The sequence below is a fragment of the Neodiprion pinetum genome, chromosome 5 (genome assembly GCF_021155775.2).
Source record: "Neodiprion pinetum isolate iyNeoPine1 chromosome 5, iyNeoPine1.2, whole genome shotgun sequence".
Taxonomy (NCBI): Eukaryota; Metazoa; Arthropoda; class Insecta; order Hymenoptera; family Diprionidae; genus Neodiprion; species Neodiprion pinetum.
In genome coordinates, this window is record NC_060236.1 from 24,632,032 (window position 1) to 24,646,940 (window position 14,909).

At 39.8% G+C, this 14,909-nt stretch overlaps 1 protein-coding gene across 3 annotated transcripts in view; it reads left to right on the forward strand.

Moving 5' to 3' along the window:
* Positions 1 to 14,909, forward strand: part of Sema2a (Semaphorin 2a) — a 418,382-nt gene that overhangs the window by 391,274 nt on the left and 12,199 nt on the right. For all 3 annotated transcript variants that reach the window (XR_011177160.1, XR_011177159.1, XR_011177161.1), the window contains one exon: positions 82 to 378. The gene's annotated coding sequence lies outside the window, so the exon portion shown is untranslated. The remainder of the gene's footprint in view (positions 1 to 81; positions 379 to 14,909) is intronic.

Here is a 14,909-nt window from a genome sequence, read left to right on the forward strand (position 1 = left end):
CCTCGCCCCTTTTCTTCTCTTCGCGACCCGTTCCCTTCCCTTCCGTTCCGTCGTTTAAACTTTCGAAAATTGTTGTTTCAGGGCGCAACACAAAGCGCTGATTGCCTCCCGGAGAGGATGGCGGATAGACTCGTCGCTCGAGTGAAACCGAATCAACAACACCGACTACAAACTCATCCTCGGTGATGTACCTATAGAAACCAACACCACCGTAGTGCAGAGCTCAAACTTTACACCAAAGTACAAACTGCTAGGCGCAGACTAATCTACCCGAAGGAAATCACTTTGCATTCAGCAGACACTGCACCGGCACAGGAATATGACGAGGGAACCACCTTCGACTCGTCATCCATGCCGTCCTGCTGCTGCTGCTGCAGGGTGAGAATTATCACCTAAAAATATTACACAATGATTTGATTTTATTAGCGGAATGAAAGTGTAGCAACATATTTTTCGGAGTCAAATTACACGGGGTGTAATCATTGGCTGATGACAATTGTCGCTGTGATCATACCAAAGTCAGAATTTCATGGAAATGTTTCCAAGATTATTGCTTTCCAATTTAAACCTGATCGCGACATTGACGTGGAAAGTTCACCAAGTGTACTTCACTGAGTTTCTTCATTCTGTGATTTGTTGTACCTGTAACTTATAGTACGTCACGAAACACTGCACGCGAATTTTTTTACTCAATAATGTGATCGTTTAATGGCTGAAACTACTTCTAAAGATTTTCCGTAAAACCAACTGGACGTTGATCGTTATCATCATTCGGTAATATCGTGCGGAAGATTGCTTTCACCCTCAGAGGTTGCATCGCATATTTTTTGGAAGTAAACTTCAAGCATTATTCTTATACCTTGATCGGACGAATCGGCACTCGAAACAAAACACATGTCCAGTGTTCTTTTTAACGAACTGCAATAATTCACGGGATTGAAACAATCGTTGCGGTATACCTTGGTATACCTTTCCTTGTAAGAACTGTTACATGATGAAATTTCGTTGATATTTTACCCGCAAATTTCTATCAACTGAACCTTTTTTCGCTACGAGGCAACCTGAAATAGTCTATAGTAATTTTCTTGAAATTATTTCCGCAAACATGCACATCTTCAGATCGATTCTAGTGACTGTAGCGTAGAACCATTTGCAAAGAAATTTGTAAGCGAAAATAGCGACGAAACTCGGCCCTTTTGCTCTTCAATTTTTGGTTCTCGGTTGGATTTGTGTCCCTCCAGTATACGTGTATAGCGAGTCGACTCGTAGACCGCGAGCCAGTGTAAGAAGAATTTTCGAGAATCGTGGTAAAGTTAGAATTGCTTGGTACGATAAATTGTCCCTCGAGTCGTAGACAGTTATAAAAGCCGTATGAGAAAACTGTCTCGCGAAGCTAGCGTATGCCGAGGAATTACAGGGACAATATCGGAGGCGGGTAGTCGGAAAAAGAAGCAGTCAGGGACGCCTGGCTGGTGTCAGATTGACCTCCAGGGAGTGTTCGGCGCTCTGGAAGGTCTCCTACGAGTCCACGCTCCGCGTCCTGCATCAGGATCCGTGCACGCGGTGGCTTCTTCGTCACTTTGTGCAGGAACTCGTTGTTGTACCCTCAGGAAACGGCGTCGCCGGAACAGCGCCACCCCCCAAATGGCTCCAGGGAGCGCATTGATCTGCCTCGTCGGTCGGCCGAGCAACAGTTGGTTTTTGCCGGGAGTCTGGAGTCTTCGTTGCCCAGACCGTCCGGATCGTTGCAGCAGCGAAATGGCGCGACAAGGCGTCTAAATCTACGCCGGGGGTGCTGAGAACAAAGAAACGTTAGCGCGACGAGTCGAAGAGATCAGAGGGTGAAAGGTGGGCTTCTTTTTTCCACCCGGTTCGCGGAAAGAGAGAAGGAGAGAGAGAGGGAGAGTTAGCCATGAAAAATGCAAAATGCAAAATGTTCTATCGAGTGGGAGGCTGGAGTAGAAATGGTTTTCAGAACGGCGAGGAAGCACCGGAATATTTTAAAACTAATTGTAAGTTCGAATCGAAAGCAAACTCCCTAACTATTTAAATCTAAGCTAAGTTAGTCTCTGCTCTATGGGTTTCTACGTTTTTCGTCATTTTCTTTTTTACCACAATTCACTATGATGCGATATTGCCGACGCACCGGGTCATTTCAATGTTACATTTGTCGGCAGATTGACATAATTGGGAGATACGCCTGCACTTATGCAATTCAGGTTACATCTTGACCGATCGTCATTTGACTCGTGGTCCACGATGGGATAGATTGGAGAGAAGTTGGCATCAATCGTGAACGCTGAGACAAACGACGATCGGTGAAATGTAATCGGGGTTGCCAATATTCAGGCGGATGTTGATTGAATTTACATTGAATTGCATAAGTGCAGGCGAAGGTGGGGATCAAAATCCCGAAAAATAAAAAAGTCGATGAGTCGAGAACCCGAAATTTTCGAGATACGAATTTTAAAACAACGAATGATCGGCGTACCGAAAGTTCCAAAATTAAAAATTGAGAGCGGCTAATACTTCGAACTGCCGCAAACCCAAAAAAATTTGTTGTTGATCAAAGTTCAGAAGGAACAAAATTACGATACGCAAAATGTTGAAGGACCAGAAAGCCGAAAGGCCGCGATAGGGTTGTCATAGTTGTGTAGACTTATACCAGATGGCACTAGACGTGTGCTGTTGCAGAGAATACGTGTATTTTCGACGTCATCCAACCGGATACTGGGCATTTCGGCCATCCCATCTTTAGCGGGTTTCGGGATTTTGATCTTTCGAGTCTTTGCTCAGTCGTTATTGATAAATTCGGATTCACAGATTTTCGACAAGAGCAAGAGTCTGACCTTTGAAGATTCCACTGTTTGACTGTTTGGTATTTTCGCAATTTAATATTATACCCTTCAAATTCTTGGCTATCTCAAAGAAAAAAAAAAAAATGCTGATGGTATAAATTTATCTATACATTTCTGCGTTCTCAATTTTTATTTTTGTACAAGTCATCTTTTCGTATTTACAATGTTTCCAAGTTATCAAGTGTCGGTAGTTTGACTTTTTGATTTTGTCCCGTCGACTTTTTCGTCTTTAGCATTTTTGTATCCAACCCGCAGGCGGATTCACCGTGTGTCGAATTATATCCGTGTAACATTTTCGCGAAATGATATGACACAATAAGTCCAAATCCAAACTGATCTTGATGTCGTATCCCATCAGTAGCTCAATAATCGGAAATTCCAGCAAGTCAAAATGTCCAATCTTTGCAGATTTCAACTCTTCGATGTTTGAAACTTTCTAAAACTAGCTGATCGCGATTCTCGGCGAGAATGAAGATCGTGTAGAGGAGGGGAGTGAGAAATAGAGGCAGTGTAACATATTGGGAAAATTCTCCGGGTCGGTAAAATGGACCGGGGGTAAGTCTTAAGCTCGTGAATGAACCTGTCCGGATCGAGGGTCCTATGACAAAGATCCCATAGCTGAATGGAGACGTGTTATCATCGCGGTCCGTCATCAAACCCTTGAGAAAAAGAGTAACGGGGCTGCAGGACGGAAAGAAGAACGCTGGATGAGGAGGAAAAATGCTCAGTTGTGGTCTTGAGTGGTTTGCAGTGAGCCGCCATAAAATTGAAAATCTTTTGGATGCCTTTTCCCATTTTTTTTTTTTGTCTCTTTTGCATCGCAACACAAATGTCGAATTCTTACTTTGCACTCCGGAAGTATTTACATTTTTTACTGCAACCGAAAAGTATAGCTCTAGGTTCGAATGAAAGTAAATTTTGTAACCGTTGACACAAAATGTAGCATGCGTTAACATTCTTTTTTATTATGGTCACTTGTACTGTATTTTCTACTAACTTAGAGGTGATTTTGCAATGGTGGAGCAATCAATCAATGTTCTAGTATTATTCAAATGAAAAAGTTGTAGCCAACTTTCGAAACAGATTTAATATCGCGATAACCGAATAATTTAATATCGACAACATAATTACACTAAAAATAAATTATTACTTGTGTCATATTTTCTTACAGTTTCAACAATCTTTGAACTATCATACCAACGATACAGATTTCAATAGAATTTCTAAGTAGTCATGACAAATCAAATTTTTCTTATTGTTGGTGTAGAATTTTAATGCACGTGGATGAAGCTGAAAATAATGAGATTTGCTCGAACCAGATTCGTGTAAGATAATTGCGATCGTACTTTTGCTTTACTTTACATTATCGTGAACCTTTTTTCATCTTCTCCTTCTTTTTTCTCTTCCTTAACTTCAGCTCCGAATTTCCTATTCAAAATGACACGTGGCCTACACGGAATATAGGTACAAATACGCTGTGAGACTTTCACGTACCGTGAAAGCTATTAAACTTCCTTTGGATGGAGATAAATTCAGCACCGTTTCGCTCCGTTGAATTATTTAAACAAGTCCTGACTTTCCACGCGAACGCCTACAAATCTCTCGGCAATTCTAAATAGGCTCAAGTCTCGACTCACATGTTACGTTATACGTACACACATACCGTCCAACGTTGCGAAATATATGGGAAACAAATTTGCTCGGTCGATCCGATTGCTCTTAAGAATATCCTGTTTCCGGTACTATTTTTCTTTCTTTAACTAATTAAAAAACATGACTGAACGAATTAACGCCATAATTCCTCAAAAATGTTGGTAACTGACACTGAAAACTCGTGTACGAAATTTTTTTTCAATTTGCTTTTATCTGAAAATATCTTACGGCATATTAAATTATCAATTTGTTCAAACAAGTCTTTCACCTGGAAGGCGCTCAGAAAAACACGCTGAATTAGAAATTGGAGCTTTGAATATTGCGATTGTGGAATTCAAAATTGACTCATGGAAAATTGTAAATTTCATGAAATTCTTAGAAACTAGCAAAAGTTTATAAAATCCGCAAGTAATCTTTCTAAAAGCTACAATTTGGGGTTAAGTCTTTGGACCGATCGAAATCCGTATAACACTCGGAAGTATCTCTGAAATTTTTATGGAATCCGTGAAATCCTTTTACAAAAGTTTAAAAATCTCTTTCGCATCATTGTGAAATTATTTCAAATTTCTATCTACCATTGTGATATAAAAGTCTTTACGCGATAGACTTTTTTCTCAAATGCGATTTTGACGAAACCAGAGTTTGTAACACATTTTTTCACATCGAACGTTGGACGCATTTCCAGTTAAAATTCATTTGGTCACAGTTATTCACTCTAGACAGACAAATATGCAGATGTAGGCAGACCATCACGTTTGACCTCATGGAAAAACGTTCTAATCCTCCGACTGCCGGACGATATAACGAAAGTCCAATATCGAGGTACATTTCCTCTTTGAAACGAGCCTTTGATTGAATGATTGGAAAATAGGGAAGCTTCGTTAATAACAAACAGCTAATCCCCTGCCGCTGGACTCGAGTTAATCGCATTTCAGTTCTGATAGCATTTCTTCGACAGGTCCGTCCGCCATTCTCCTTCCTAAATCCCCTGGCGCGACCCTTTCATCTATTCGAAGTGATCTTACACCCGTGGCATCAAAAGTCAATCACTCTACTGCGACTCTTCAATACACTGAGGAAAATTTCATTTGTTACAGAAACTAGAAAAATTGAGTAAAACAGGTATCGTTAAAAAAACTGTTTGAATATTGTTAAAATTGCGAAAAACAAGGTACGCGTAACCATTTTGCGCTATCGTCGATCCTTTTTTTTGGTAATTGCAACGCAAAGTCAGTTTGTGAGGTTTACTCTCCTTTTTTAGCTGAACAAAGCTTTAACGTCAATTTATCGTTGCACGAGCATTAAATTTTCGCAACAGTTGCAAGAAAACATAGCAACAGTGATCGTATTGAGAAAGAATAGTAACGGATACTAGACTTCCCGGTAACAGCTAGAAAACTAATTTTCATTTTGTACCTAGAACTATATTTTTCGGTCGGCGTAAAAAATGAAAATAGTCAAGGACAGAGCGGTAATTGGAATTAAAAATTTCTCTCGGTGTAGTTTAATACAGGGTGAAAAATCCATCTCGACTATCGGCCAACGGTATGTGGAATAAGCTATCACGTTGCGAATTCGAGACACGGAGCACCTCCAGCCACTCCAGTTGAACAAACTTACATATTCCCATGCCAAGCTGTACACTCGTCAATAATCCGCGAGACTTTTCGCTTTCAGAAGCTCCAACTGGCTGCCGCACTATCCTTGATCTCTCATCCCTGACTGGAACTAGGTACGAAAATTGGATACCTACAAAAATACAAATGTCACGTATCTTACATTCGGCGTAATCGGAAGAGGATGCAAGTAGAACCTAATCCTATTATGAGGTGTGCAGAGTGCTTTGAAAATATGAACAGAACGCTAGTAGCGTATAAGGAAAATTTTGAATCACGTTTAGATTTGTATTGTCTAGAATAAGGAGAAAATATTTATTCAAAGTACGGATATACGATTGCAGAGTTTTGAAGAATATGGAAGCTGGTCGAATGAAACAAGCGTTCAAGACGTGCTTGGATATTATTTTGTAAGTAACCATGATCATTTTTGAGAAAAAAACACTGTGCATTTTATTTAATAAATATCAGACGGTGAATGATGTGCGGAGGAAAATTCTTGAATTCAGTATACAATGAATCAAATTTTCGACTTTACATTTTTATTCCTATCCTGGAATGCTCGTCCTTGTTTTCACGACGGGCGTGTTGAAGAAATCGATAAAATCAAAGAAAGGTCTACGATCATAAAAATTGTCCAAGATCGTGGCTTTCACCAGCTAAACGAAAACTATCGTGAAATTCATATTTTAAGTTGCGTAACCCCGCTTGGAACGCATCCGCCCTCGACGCGGAGGCCAAATTTCAGGGAAGAGGGGTTCTGATCACCCTGCCTGGATCAGAATGTCTTCCCTGCTGAGATATTCGTCGGGTGAAGGCGATTATTAAAAACAATGAAATTTCATGTGGGTAATAACCCGGGCTAGGCACCGCGTTGGGGGACAATTACATAGCGCCCCAACTTCTCCGGAGAAATAAGAGAAAGAGAAAGAGAGAGAGAGAGAGAGAGAGAGAGAAAGGGGAAAGCGAAGGGTGGCTGTGCGCCCTCCTCCCCACGGATATGAAATAGGCTTGGAAAAGCTCCGGTATAGGTATACGTATACAAAAGAATTGTTGTCTTGCAGGATATTAGCACGTTATTGGCGAGACTTATCGGCGTTATTGGACTTCACACTGGCCGAATTACTATCGCCTTTACACGCGAATAATAATAGGTAGGTACACGTTGCTATTTTTATAAATAAACTATTTTTATAAATGTCAGGAGTAAAGATAGCAAATTTATTGCGAGTTGTAATTTTGCTCAATTGAACTGCCGAGGCATTCCGTAAACATTAACGATACCTTACGTTTGTTCATTAACTAATAAATCGATTCGTGGAGTATAATTGTATAAATAAGATTGGAGGTATTAATTATTTTAAATCACTCATTCGTCCGTCCGTTCATTCGTAAAATTAAAATACGCCATTTAGACAAAGAATACTCAGGGAAAATGATTTTTGTGACAATGTTTTTTTAACAAGTCTTCTTCTTCAAACAACAACAGTTTATTCGATGTTCTCCTTTTTCTTTGTTTTACTTAACTTTTATTTCCGTCTATCGTTGTCGAAGTCGGTTCCGCGGTTTTCGTTACACAAATTTCGTTTCCGAGGATGCCTTTTCACTGCTCGTTCTTATAAACTCTGTAAATTTCTCAATTTTTGACTTCTTTTAAATGAAAATTTGACTCGAACGCATCGATTGAAGTAAAAGGTACGTTGTAAACTTGTCGAAGAATAAATTAAATCGAGGACTACGAGGTATTAGGTCACCGTTGTTCCTTCGACGTATTCTTCCAGAGAGCAGATTTCCTCTCTCACCTAATACGAACCTGAAGGAAGAAGCACGCCTGTCGGCGTCGAAATTCGGGTGTGAGTCTGGACCGAAGGTACGTAATCATGACAAACGACGCGGCACCGCAGTGCTTATCTTGTCGCTTTTAATTAACATTATAAACGGACTCGTTAGGGTCTCGGTCAGATAGTGGAAACCATTCAGCGAACCGAAATAATCGAAATTTTTTTTTCTACCGTGCTCCGGCTGGCGGGTAATATTCATTCCGACCCACGTCAGCGTTCTCACACCGGTCAGTACACCGAACCAAATTGACCCTTTTCGGGTATCTAATATCATGGTTTTTTCTTTCTTTTTTTTTTCTACTTTTCGGTTTCTTTTATTATTACACAGAAACGTACGTGTAGATTACTTTTTACGGCATACCCTGCCGACGCTTATAACGAAGCGACGACTGTGTTGTAACGAAGGAATTTTTTTAGTAAAGGAATCTAGATCGTTTACCTAAGAATTTATCGATTTTCGTTGACACGAAATCCAAACGGGAACTTAGCTTCGTTGAAATCGCCATAAGTGTTACGACTCGATCTGAGGATCCATTTTTACTCAAGAAGAAGAATTTTTTCAAGGGTCGGATAGTGGGTCTCAAATATCGAGAAATAAGTAGACGTAATCTGGGTTAAGACTTTTACTGTTTCAATCGGCTCGAATTTACTATAAACTATTTTCGGTTTGTTTAATCGTTATGGTTTATGGTTGAAAAATAGTTACCACAGTTGTAAATTTTACCCGACTGGGTCAATGCTGATAGATCGTTTCTCTATTCATCCAACTTTGGGTTCTTGACTTACGGATATTTTTGATCAATTTATAACATTTTGTATTCTGACATTCCATAAGCTTTATGAGTTGAATTCCGAATGTAAGGTTCCTGATGAGGTAGTTTAATTTTTCTATAATTAGGCATTCTAAAATCCCGAGTTTTTGTTAGAGCCAAACTATTTTGGACATGAATTTCCTGATTGTACGAAACGTTACAATTTCATACGATGTGTTACACCTTGATACGGCGAAAGCTTTCGTAACTCTTCAATCCTGATCCATACCGATTCCTCTATTCGACGATCTTTCTACTCAATGACCAGTTACGTGTAACCCTATCAAAAATCCATCCATCCCTAAAGAAAGAGGATCGAGTCGAATACGAAAGGGGTGCGGGTAAGAAATCAGAAAAATCAAAAATCGGAATGGTCAGAATTCCGAACACAAGTATATCGAAAACTCACAATCACGAGAGAACAAATTGGGTGAATCTTCGTTAAGCCAGGAATAATGGAAATAGAATGTAAAAGTATCGAAATTTGAAGTGACAGAGTTTAAAATACACAACTGGTGAAAATTCCGAAAGGCCATTAGCAGAATGAGGCAAATGCGATTGCTCGCAAACGCGAATAAACAACCTTCGGATGGATCATGAAGTAGAATTTTCATCTATTCGAATTCATAAATGCGAGGGATCGAGAATGGGAACGGTTAGAACTCCGAGTAGTAATCTCATAGAAGGCTCGGAATACAGAATTGCGGTATATGAGAATCCTCAAAATGAAGAATGGCAATACATCAGAAGAGTCAATGACTCGTATCATATTAGAAGCCGAGAAACATAAGTTTATGATATCAAAAGTCGTATTCAATCTTTTAACGAGATAAAAATTTTGCGGATGAAAAGATACGCCCGATGCACCAGAGAATTTGTTTGATTCTGTACGTAAAACATTTTACAAGTCGAAATAGATTAGTTGGATAGACTCGGAATGTGAAATCCTGGTGGTCAGCCATCTGTACGGTCACTTTCGGAATACCGATCTTTCCGAATCGTACGATTCTGAATAACGACCCTTCTACATTCTGGATATCCGTTTTTCGCCGTTTCTAGACGACCAAGTTCCAACTTTTATTTTTATAATCATTGGACATTCGAGAATACGAATCTTTCTCCAAAGTCATTCTCCGGAACATTGACTCTGTACATTATCAAATTCTGCGTCTCTGAATTCTTGGATCAACGTTTTCCGAAGTAAGTGGGTTCGTATAACAGAGCCCTCTACCAAATACATTTTATGTAAGCTGCGGCTTTTTATTCGGCACCGTTCGGGACTTAAAATTTCTGACAGTATCTGTTCTCTCACATTTGTTATCCGAGTTTATTAAATTCACAATTCTGGCCATTCTGATATTCGGTTTTTCCGACTTCTTACCCCCACCCATAAGAAAGCACACATATGTCATCGCGCGCGTGGAATCGAGGAAGTTGGCGAGTTCATTAAATCCCAGTGGAAATGATTACTCGAGTTAGGGACACGGTGCGTGAATATTTCATCACTCCATAGCGCGTGGTTCATAGTCGGAGCTTAATGATCGTAATTTTATAATTTTCGCAATTATGTTATTAATATTGCCCGGGCGTTGGCTGTTGCGGCACTTGAGACTGCGACACGTGGCCCGGAGTGTGTGACGTGTGAGGCTTGTACTTGGCTGCCGCGTTGTACGGTTGAAACTTTCAACTTTTAAGAGTTTCAAAGAAGCGACGTGCCCTCGTGCCGAGTTATACACGTGGAAACCAGCCGCACCGCCACCGTGGCAGGTAATTACTCCTGATTAATGGGCAAAAAGTATTTCGCCTTTACGGCTGCATGCGGAGTGGTTTAAATTTAAATGCGCGAGGCATAATGTGTAATTCTGAAGTTGGTAAAATTCATTAGATGCGGTTACTAATTCTCCTCTGCATTTTATCCGGCTCTACTTCTCGAAACTCGTATTCTTAATTGCTTATGTAACACCGTACGCGATGCGACGAGAACAAAAATTGAATATAACACTTTCAAACCTGTCCCGAAATTTCCTTACGGAGATTCGAACGAGTGCGGAAACTACCACAAATGGAGGAAAAACGCTGTCATTATTTCGAAATAACTTGAGAACTTAATTGACAACTGTTCGGTGGATGTGCTGAAGAATAATCGATTCTGCATTTCGTATCATCCATTTTTTTGGAAACAATAGCTCGAAATGAATTTTGGAAGAAACGTGAACCTATCTTTACGTGCCAATGATTTTTTTTTTTAACGGAAAATCGTTAGACCTAACTTTTATCATCGATATTCTTCGCAAATTATTACAATTTGAAGATTCTTTTCAGATATACATATGCATGTATATCTGATATGCTAGAAAATAGAGAGAATGTGTCGTTGAATATTGCACAATTATACGATATCAATAACTATTTTCATAGGTTGAGAAGTTTCAACTTTGTTTATCGGAATGCTACGAGTTTGTTGATTATTTTCAACATTTGGATTAAAAATGATTATAATTCTTTTTATCACTTTGGAAGCAAGAATATTATTGAAAATTTACAACAATAAGTATGGTCAGTTTTGCCGAGTTTTTGAATTTTTGCTACTCACCCCCATCAGCAAACTGTAAGCACTCAAATACAAAATGAAAACGACTGAGGACCAAAAAAATAATTTGCTGGTAATACGATCTCATATTTTCCGCAAATGATGGAAGAGAGTTAAGATGAAATAATATGCTACTTTCGTCCCGCTTTTCTGGTGAAACAAAAAAATTCAACATTGCACTGAGAAAAATTTCATTTGTTACAGTAACTAGAAAAATTCAGCAAAACAGGTGTCGTTAAAAAAAACTGTTTGAATATTGTTGGAATTAGGAAAAACGAAGTACGCGTAACCATTTTGGGCTGTCGTCGATCCTGTTTTGGTAATTGCAACGTAAAATCAGTTTGTGAGGTTTACTCTACTTTTTTAGCTAAACAAGGCTTTAACGTCAATTTATTCTTGCACAAGGATTAAATTTTCGCAACAGTTGCAAGAAAATACAGCAACAGTGATCGTAATGAGAAAGAATAGCAACGGATACCAGACTTTCCGGTAACAGCTAGAAAACTAATTTTCATTCTCTACCTGGAACTGTATTTTTCGATCGTGGTAAAAAATAAAAATAGTTAAGGACTGAGCGGTAACCGGAACTAAAAATTTCTCTCAGCGTACGGCTGAGTCGAGAATAAATATGTGTTTGATTTTCGTATTCCCCGAGGATGAACATGCAGCGTTAACAGAGTCACTGAAATGGCAAACGTATAAACGCGTGTTTGTCGAACAAATAATCAACAGATCAACACCTGAAGCAGGACAACATATTACTAGACCGCAACGCAATCGTCATTGTTACACTAACAAACCGTATTGTGTAACGTCAGGCTGCCGCTAGGTTTCGATCGCTCCCCTCGGAGCTCGTATTATTATTGATTAAACAATGTCGATTAACGTCCTAATTCGGGCCCATTCAAACGAGAATGCGGTTTAGTTGACAAAATTCGTCAGGAAATTTGTTCTGGACTGGGTATACTTCGCGTGTATATGTTCGCTATTCGGACACATCCGGTTAACAGACTTTCCATAACAATTGCGGAGGTCATCGTGCGAAATAAACGCTAACGAGTCGTCGTTTACCCGGGTTTTGCATCGCCACTAATATCCTCGGAGTTTTGTTCACTTGCATCGGTCACGACGGCTGGAAGGTTGGGAAGGTGGATTTTAGAAAAATTGACAACATGCGGTTGCTTCTCATCACGATCATCGTTCCATTCGGAACAAAAATCTGATGTCGTTAGAAATAATACAACCGAACGATTAATCACTATAGAAAAAATGACGACACCGATTACAATTACAAATATCACAAATTCCCTACAATGATTACACAGATTACAAAGAGATTGCAAAGATTGCAGCAGGATCTGGAGATATTACAAACGATTACGTGGGTTAAGAAACGAAGAAAGGATTAGAAACAATCACAGAAACTGAAAGGATTACGGGAATAATACAAAAAGACTGTAAAAACGATTACAGAGATCGCAATGATTAAAAAAGTTACAAAAATTATAATAATTACAAATCATTACAGGAATTACGGAAATATTACAAAGGTTACAAGGATTCCGAAGATGGCTGGACATTGCAAAGAATACATTGAGATTGAAAAAAGACAAGACTGCAAAGAATACAAAAGATTGGAAAGAATATATGAGATTACAGTAATCTATAGTTACTTACCATTTACCAGTGTATAGAATTCCACACGGCGTATTTTTCTTGCGGTGTACGTTTTACCGTCATTTCCCGCAAAGACATTTCAAATTGTTTGACATAGCTTCGCAAGTTGAAATCGTAGAAATTTCCGACACGTCTTTTCAAAGCCCCCGGAAACTTGTCGGTATCCTGTAAAACCAGTGAACGTGTCACTGCCATGCTTAAAGTGTAATTCAAACTTGCCAAATTAGCCCGGTGCTTTTGTCTTTGAAAGAACCGGCTCGAAGCCTCGCGAAACACACGGAAAAAACCAGAAATTTACCAAATTTTCGTCACGTGATTTCGAGACAGTTTTCAAAGTATCGGGCCACCCGACGCAATCACAGGCGAAAATTAGTCCTACGGAAGAATCGGTGCTGCTTTACCGAACGAATTCGTATGTCGGCATCGTATACATACGCAGACATTTTACCGTCGTGCATAAGTATACGTACCGTGTCTCGAGGAAGGTGCGGAGGATGGAGCGCGGAAGCCTTCCGCGGAGTATTTATGTGTTTTTGATATTCTATCTCGTGGCGTTTCGTATACACAACCAGCCATGAATATATTTAGACTGAGGTCCGCACCCTTATTTATTCCCGCTCGAAGCCTATAGGTGCGCATTGAATTCGTGAGATTCTTCACGAAATTGCTAGCCCGGTACACGCGGCTCTCTGTCTCTCTCTCTCTCTCTCTCTCTCTCATTCATTTTCTCCTCTTTCTCTCTCTCTCTCTCTCTCTCTCTCTCTCTCTCTCTCTCTTTCTACCTCTTACCACTCTCGCAGCCCGAGTAAGCGAGAGTGCCTGATAACCCCGGCGAATAGGAATTGCTGGACTGCCAGCCGACTTCTCGGCGGGTCAGAAATACGAGAATTTTAGCGAAAAATGGTATTCGATCCCACAGATCCTGATGCGGTAGCCACAGACCGACTCACGCCCCAAACCATAATAATATTTTCAATGCAATTTCACGCGCGGATCACACCCCGAAGAGAGCACGTACCGCATTTACATCCGTGCACACCAACGAAACTGTTCACATTTATACGGATCATATTTATGAAGGTACGAATCTCTCTCTTTCTCTCTCTCTCTCTCTCTCTCTGTGTATGTTGCGACTGAGAAGAAACAAATCGGTAGAAGAGAAGGAAACGAGCCGATTCTCTCCTTATTTAGATTCAGTGAGACGTCAGAATTTTTTCATCAACAGTTGCGACAAGGCAGTGTATCAATGGTATTGATGAATAATCGATTTGATTAGCTTCAAAGAATATCATTCAGGTACCCACGTAGACTGTCAATGTTAACAGTGTTGTTAAAATAGACGAGACTTGGTCAGGAAAGTACTTTTGAACAATTTTAATTGCCATTTCGGTAGTTCAACATCGGAAAGTGTCGAATTGACACCAAATTTTATAGTCTTTGGAAGTAAAGACCGCATTTTTCTTTCATCGCAGGTATGTGTTTGGCTGATGGTATATGGGTACCTGTAGCAATTTTAGGAATATTTTGATGATCTACGAATGATACGCATCGGTTTTCGATTGAGAAGTTTTATCCTACAGGATGAAATATGGTCAGCATGATGAAAATTTTTGGTGACGGTGTCGGAATGTCACAATGAAGTAATACGTACTGTTCAGACTCGTTCTTGAAGCGTCTTTGACTGAAATGAAGCATCTCAGCTTGACATGAAGATTTGAGAATGATTATACTCGGGACAAAATGGTTTCAGAAGAACCTCGCTTTCCTCTCGTACCACGTATCAAAAGGTATAGGAGAAAAAATATGTTCTCTTAAAGGCGAATCCGGGAGGCACTCTTCTTGATGAACTACATTCGTATCCA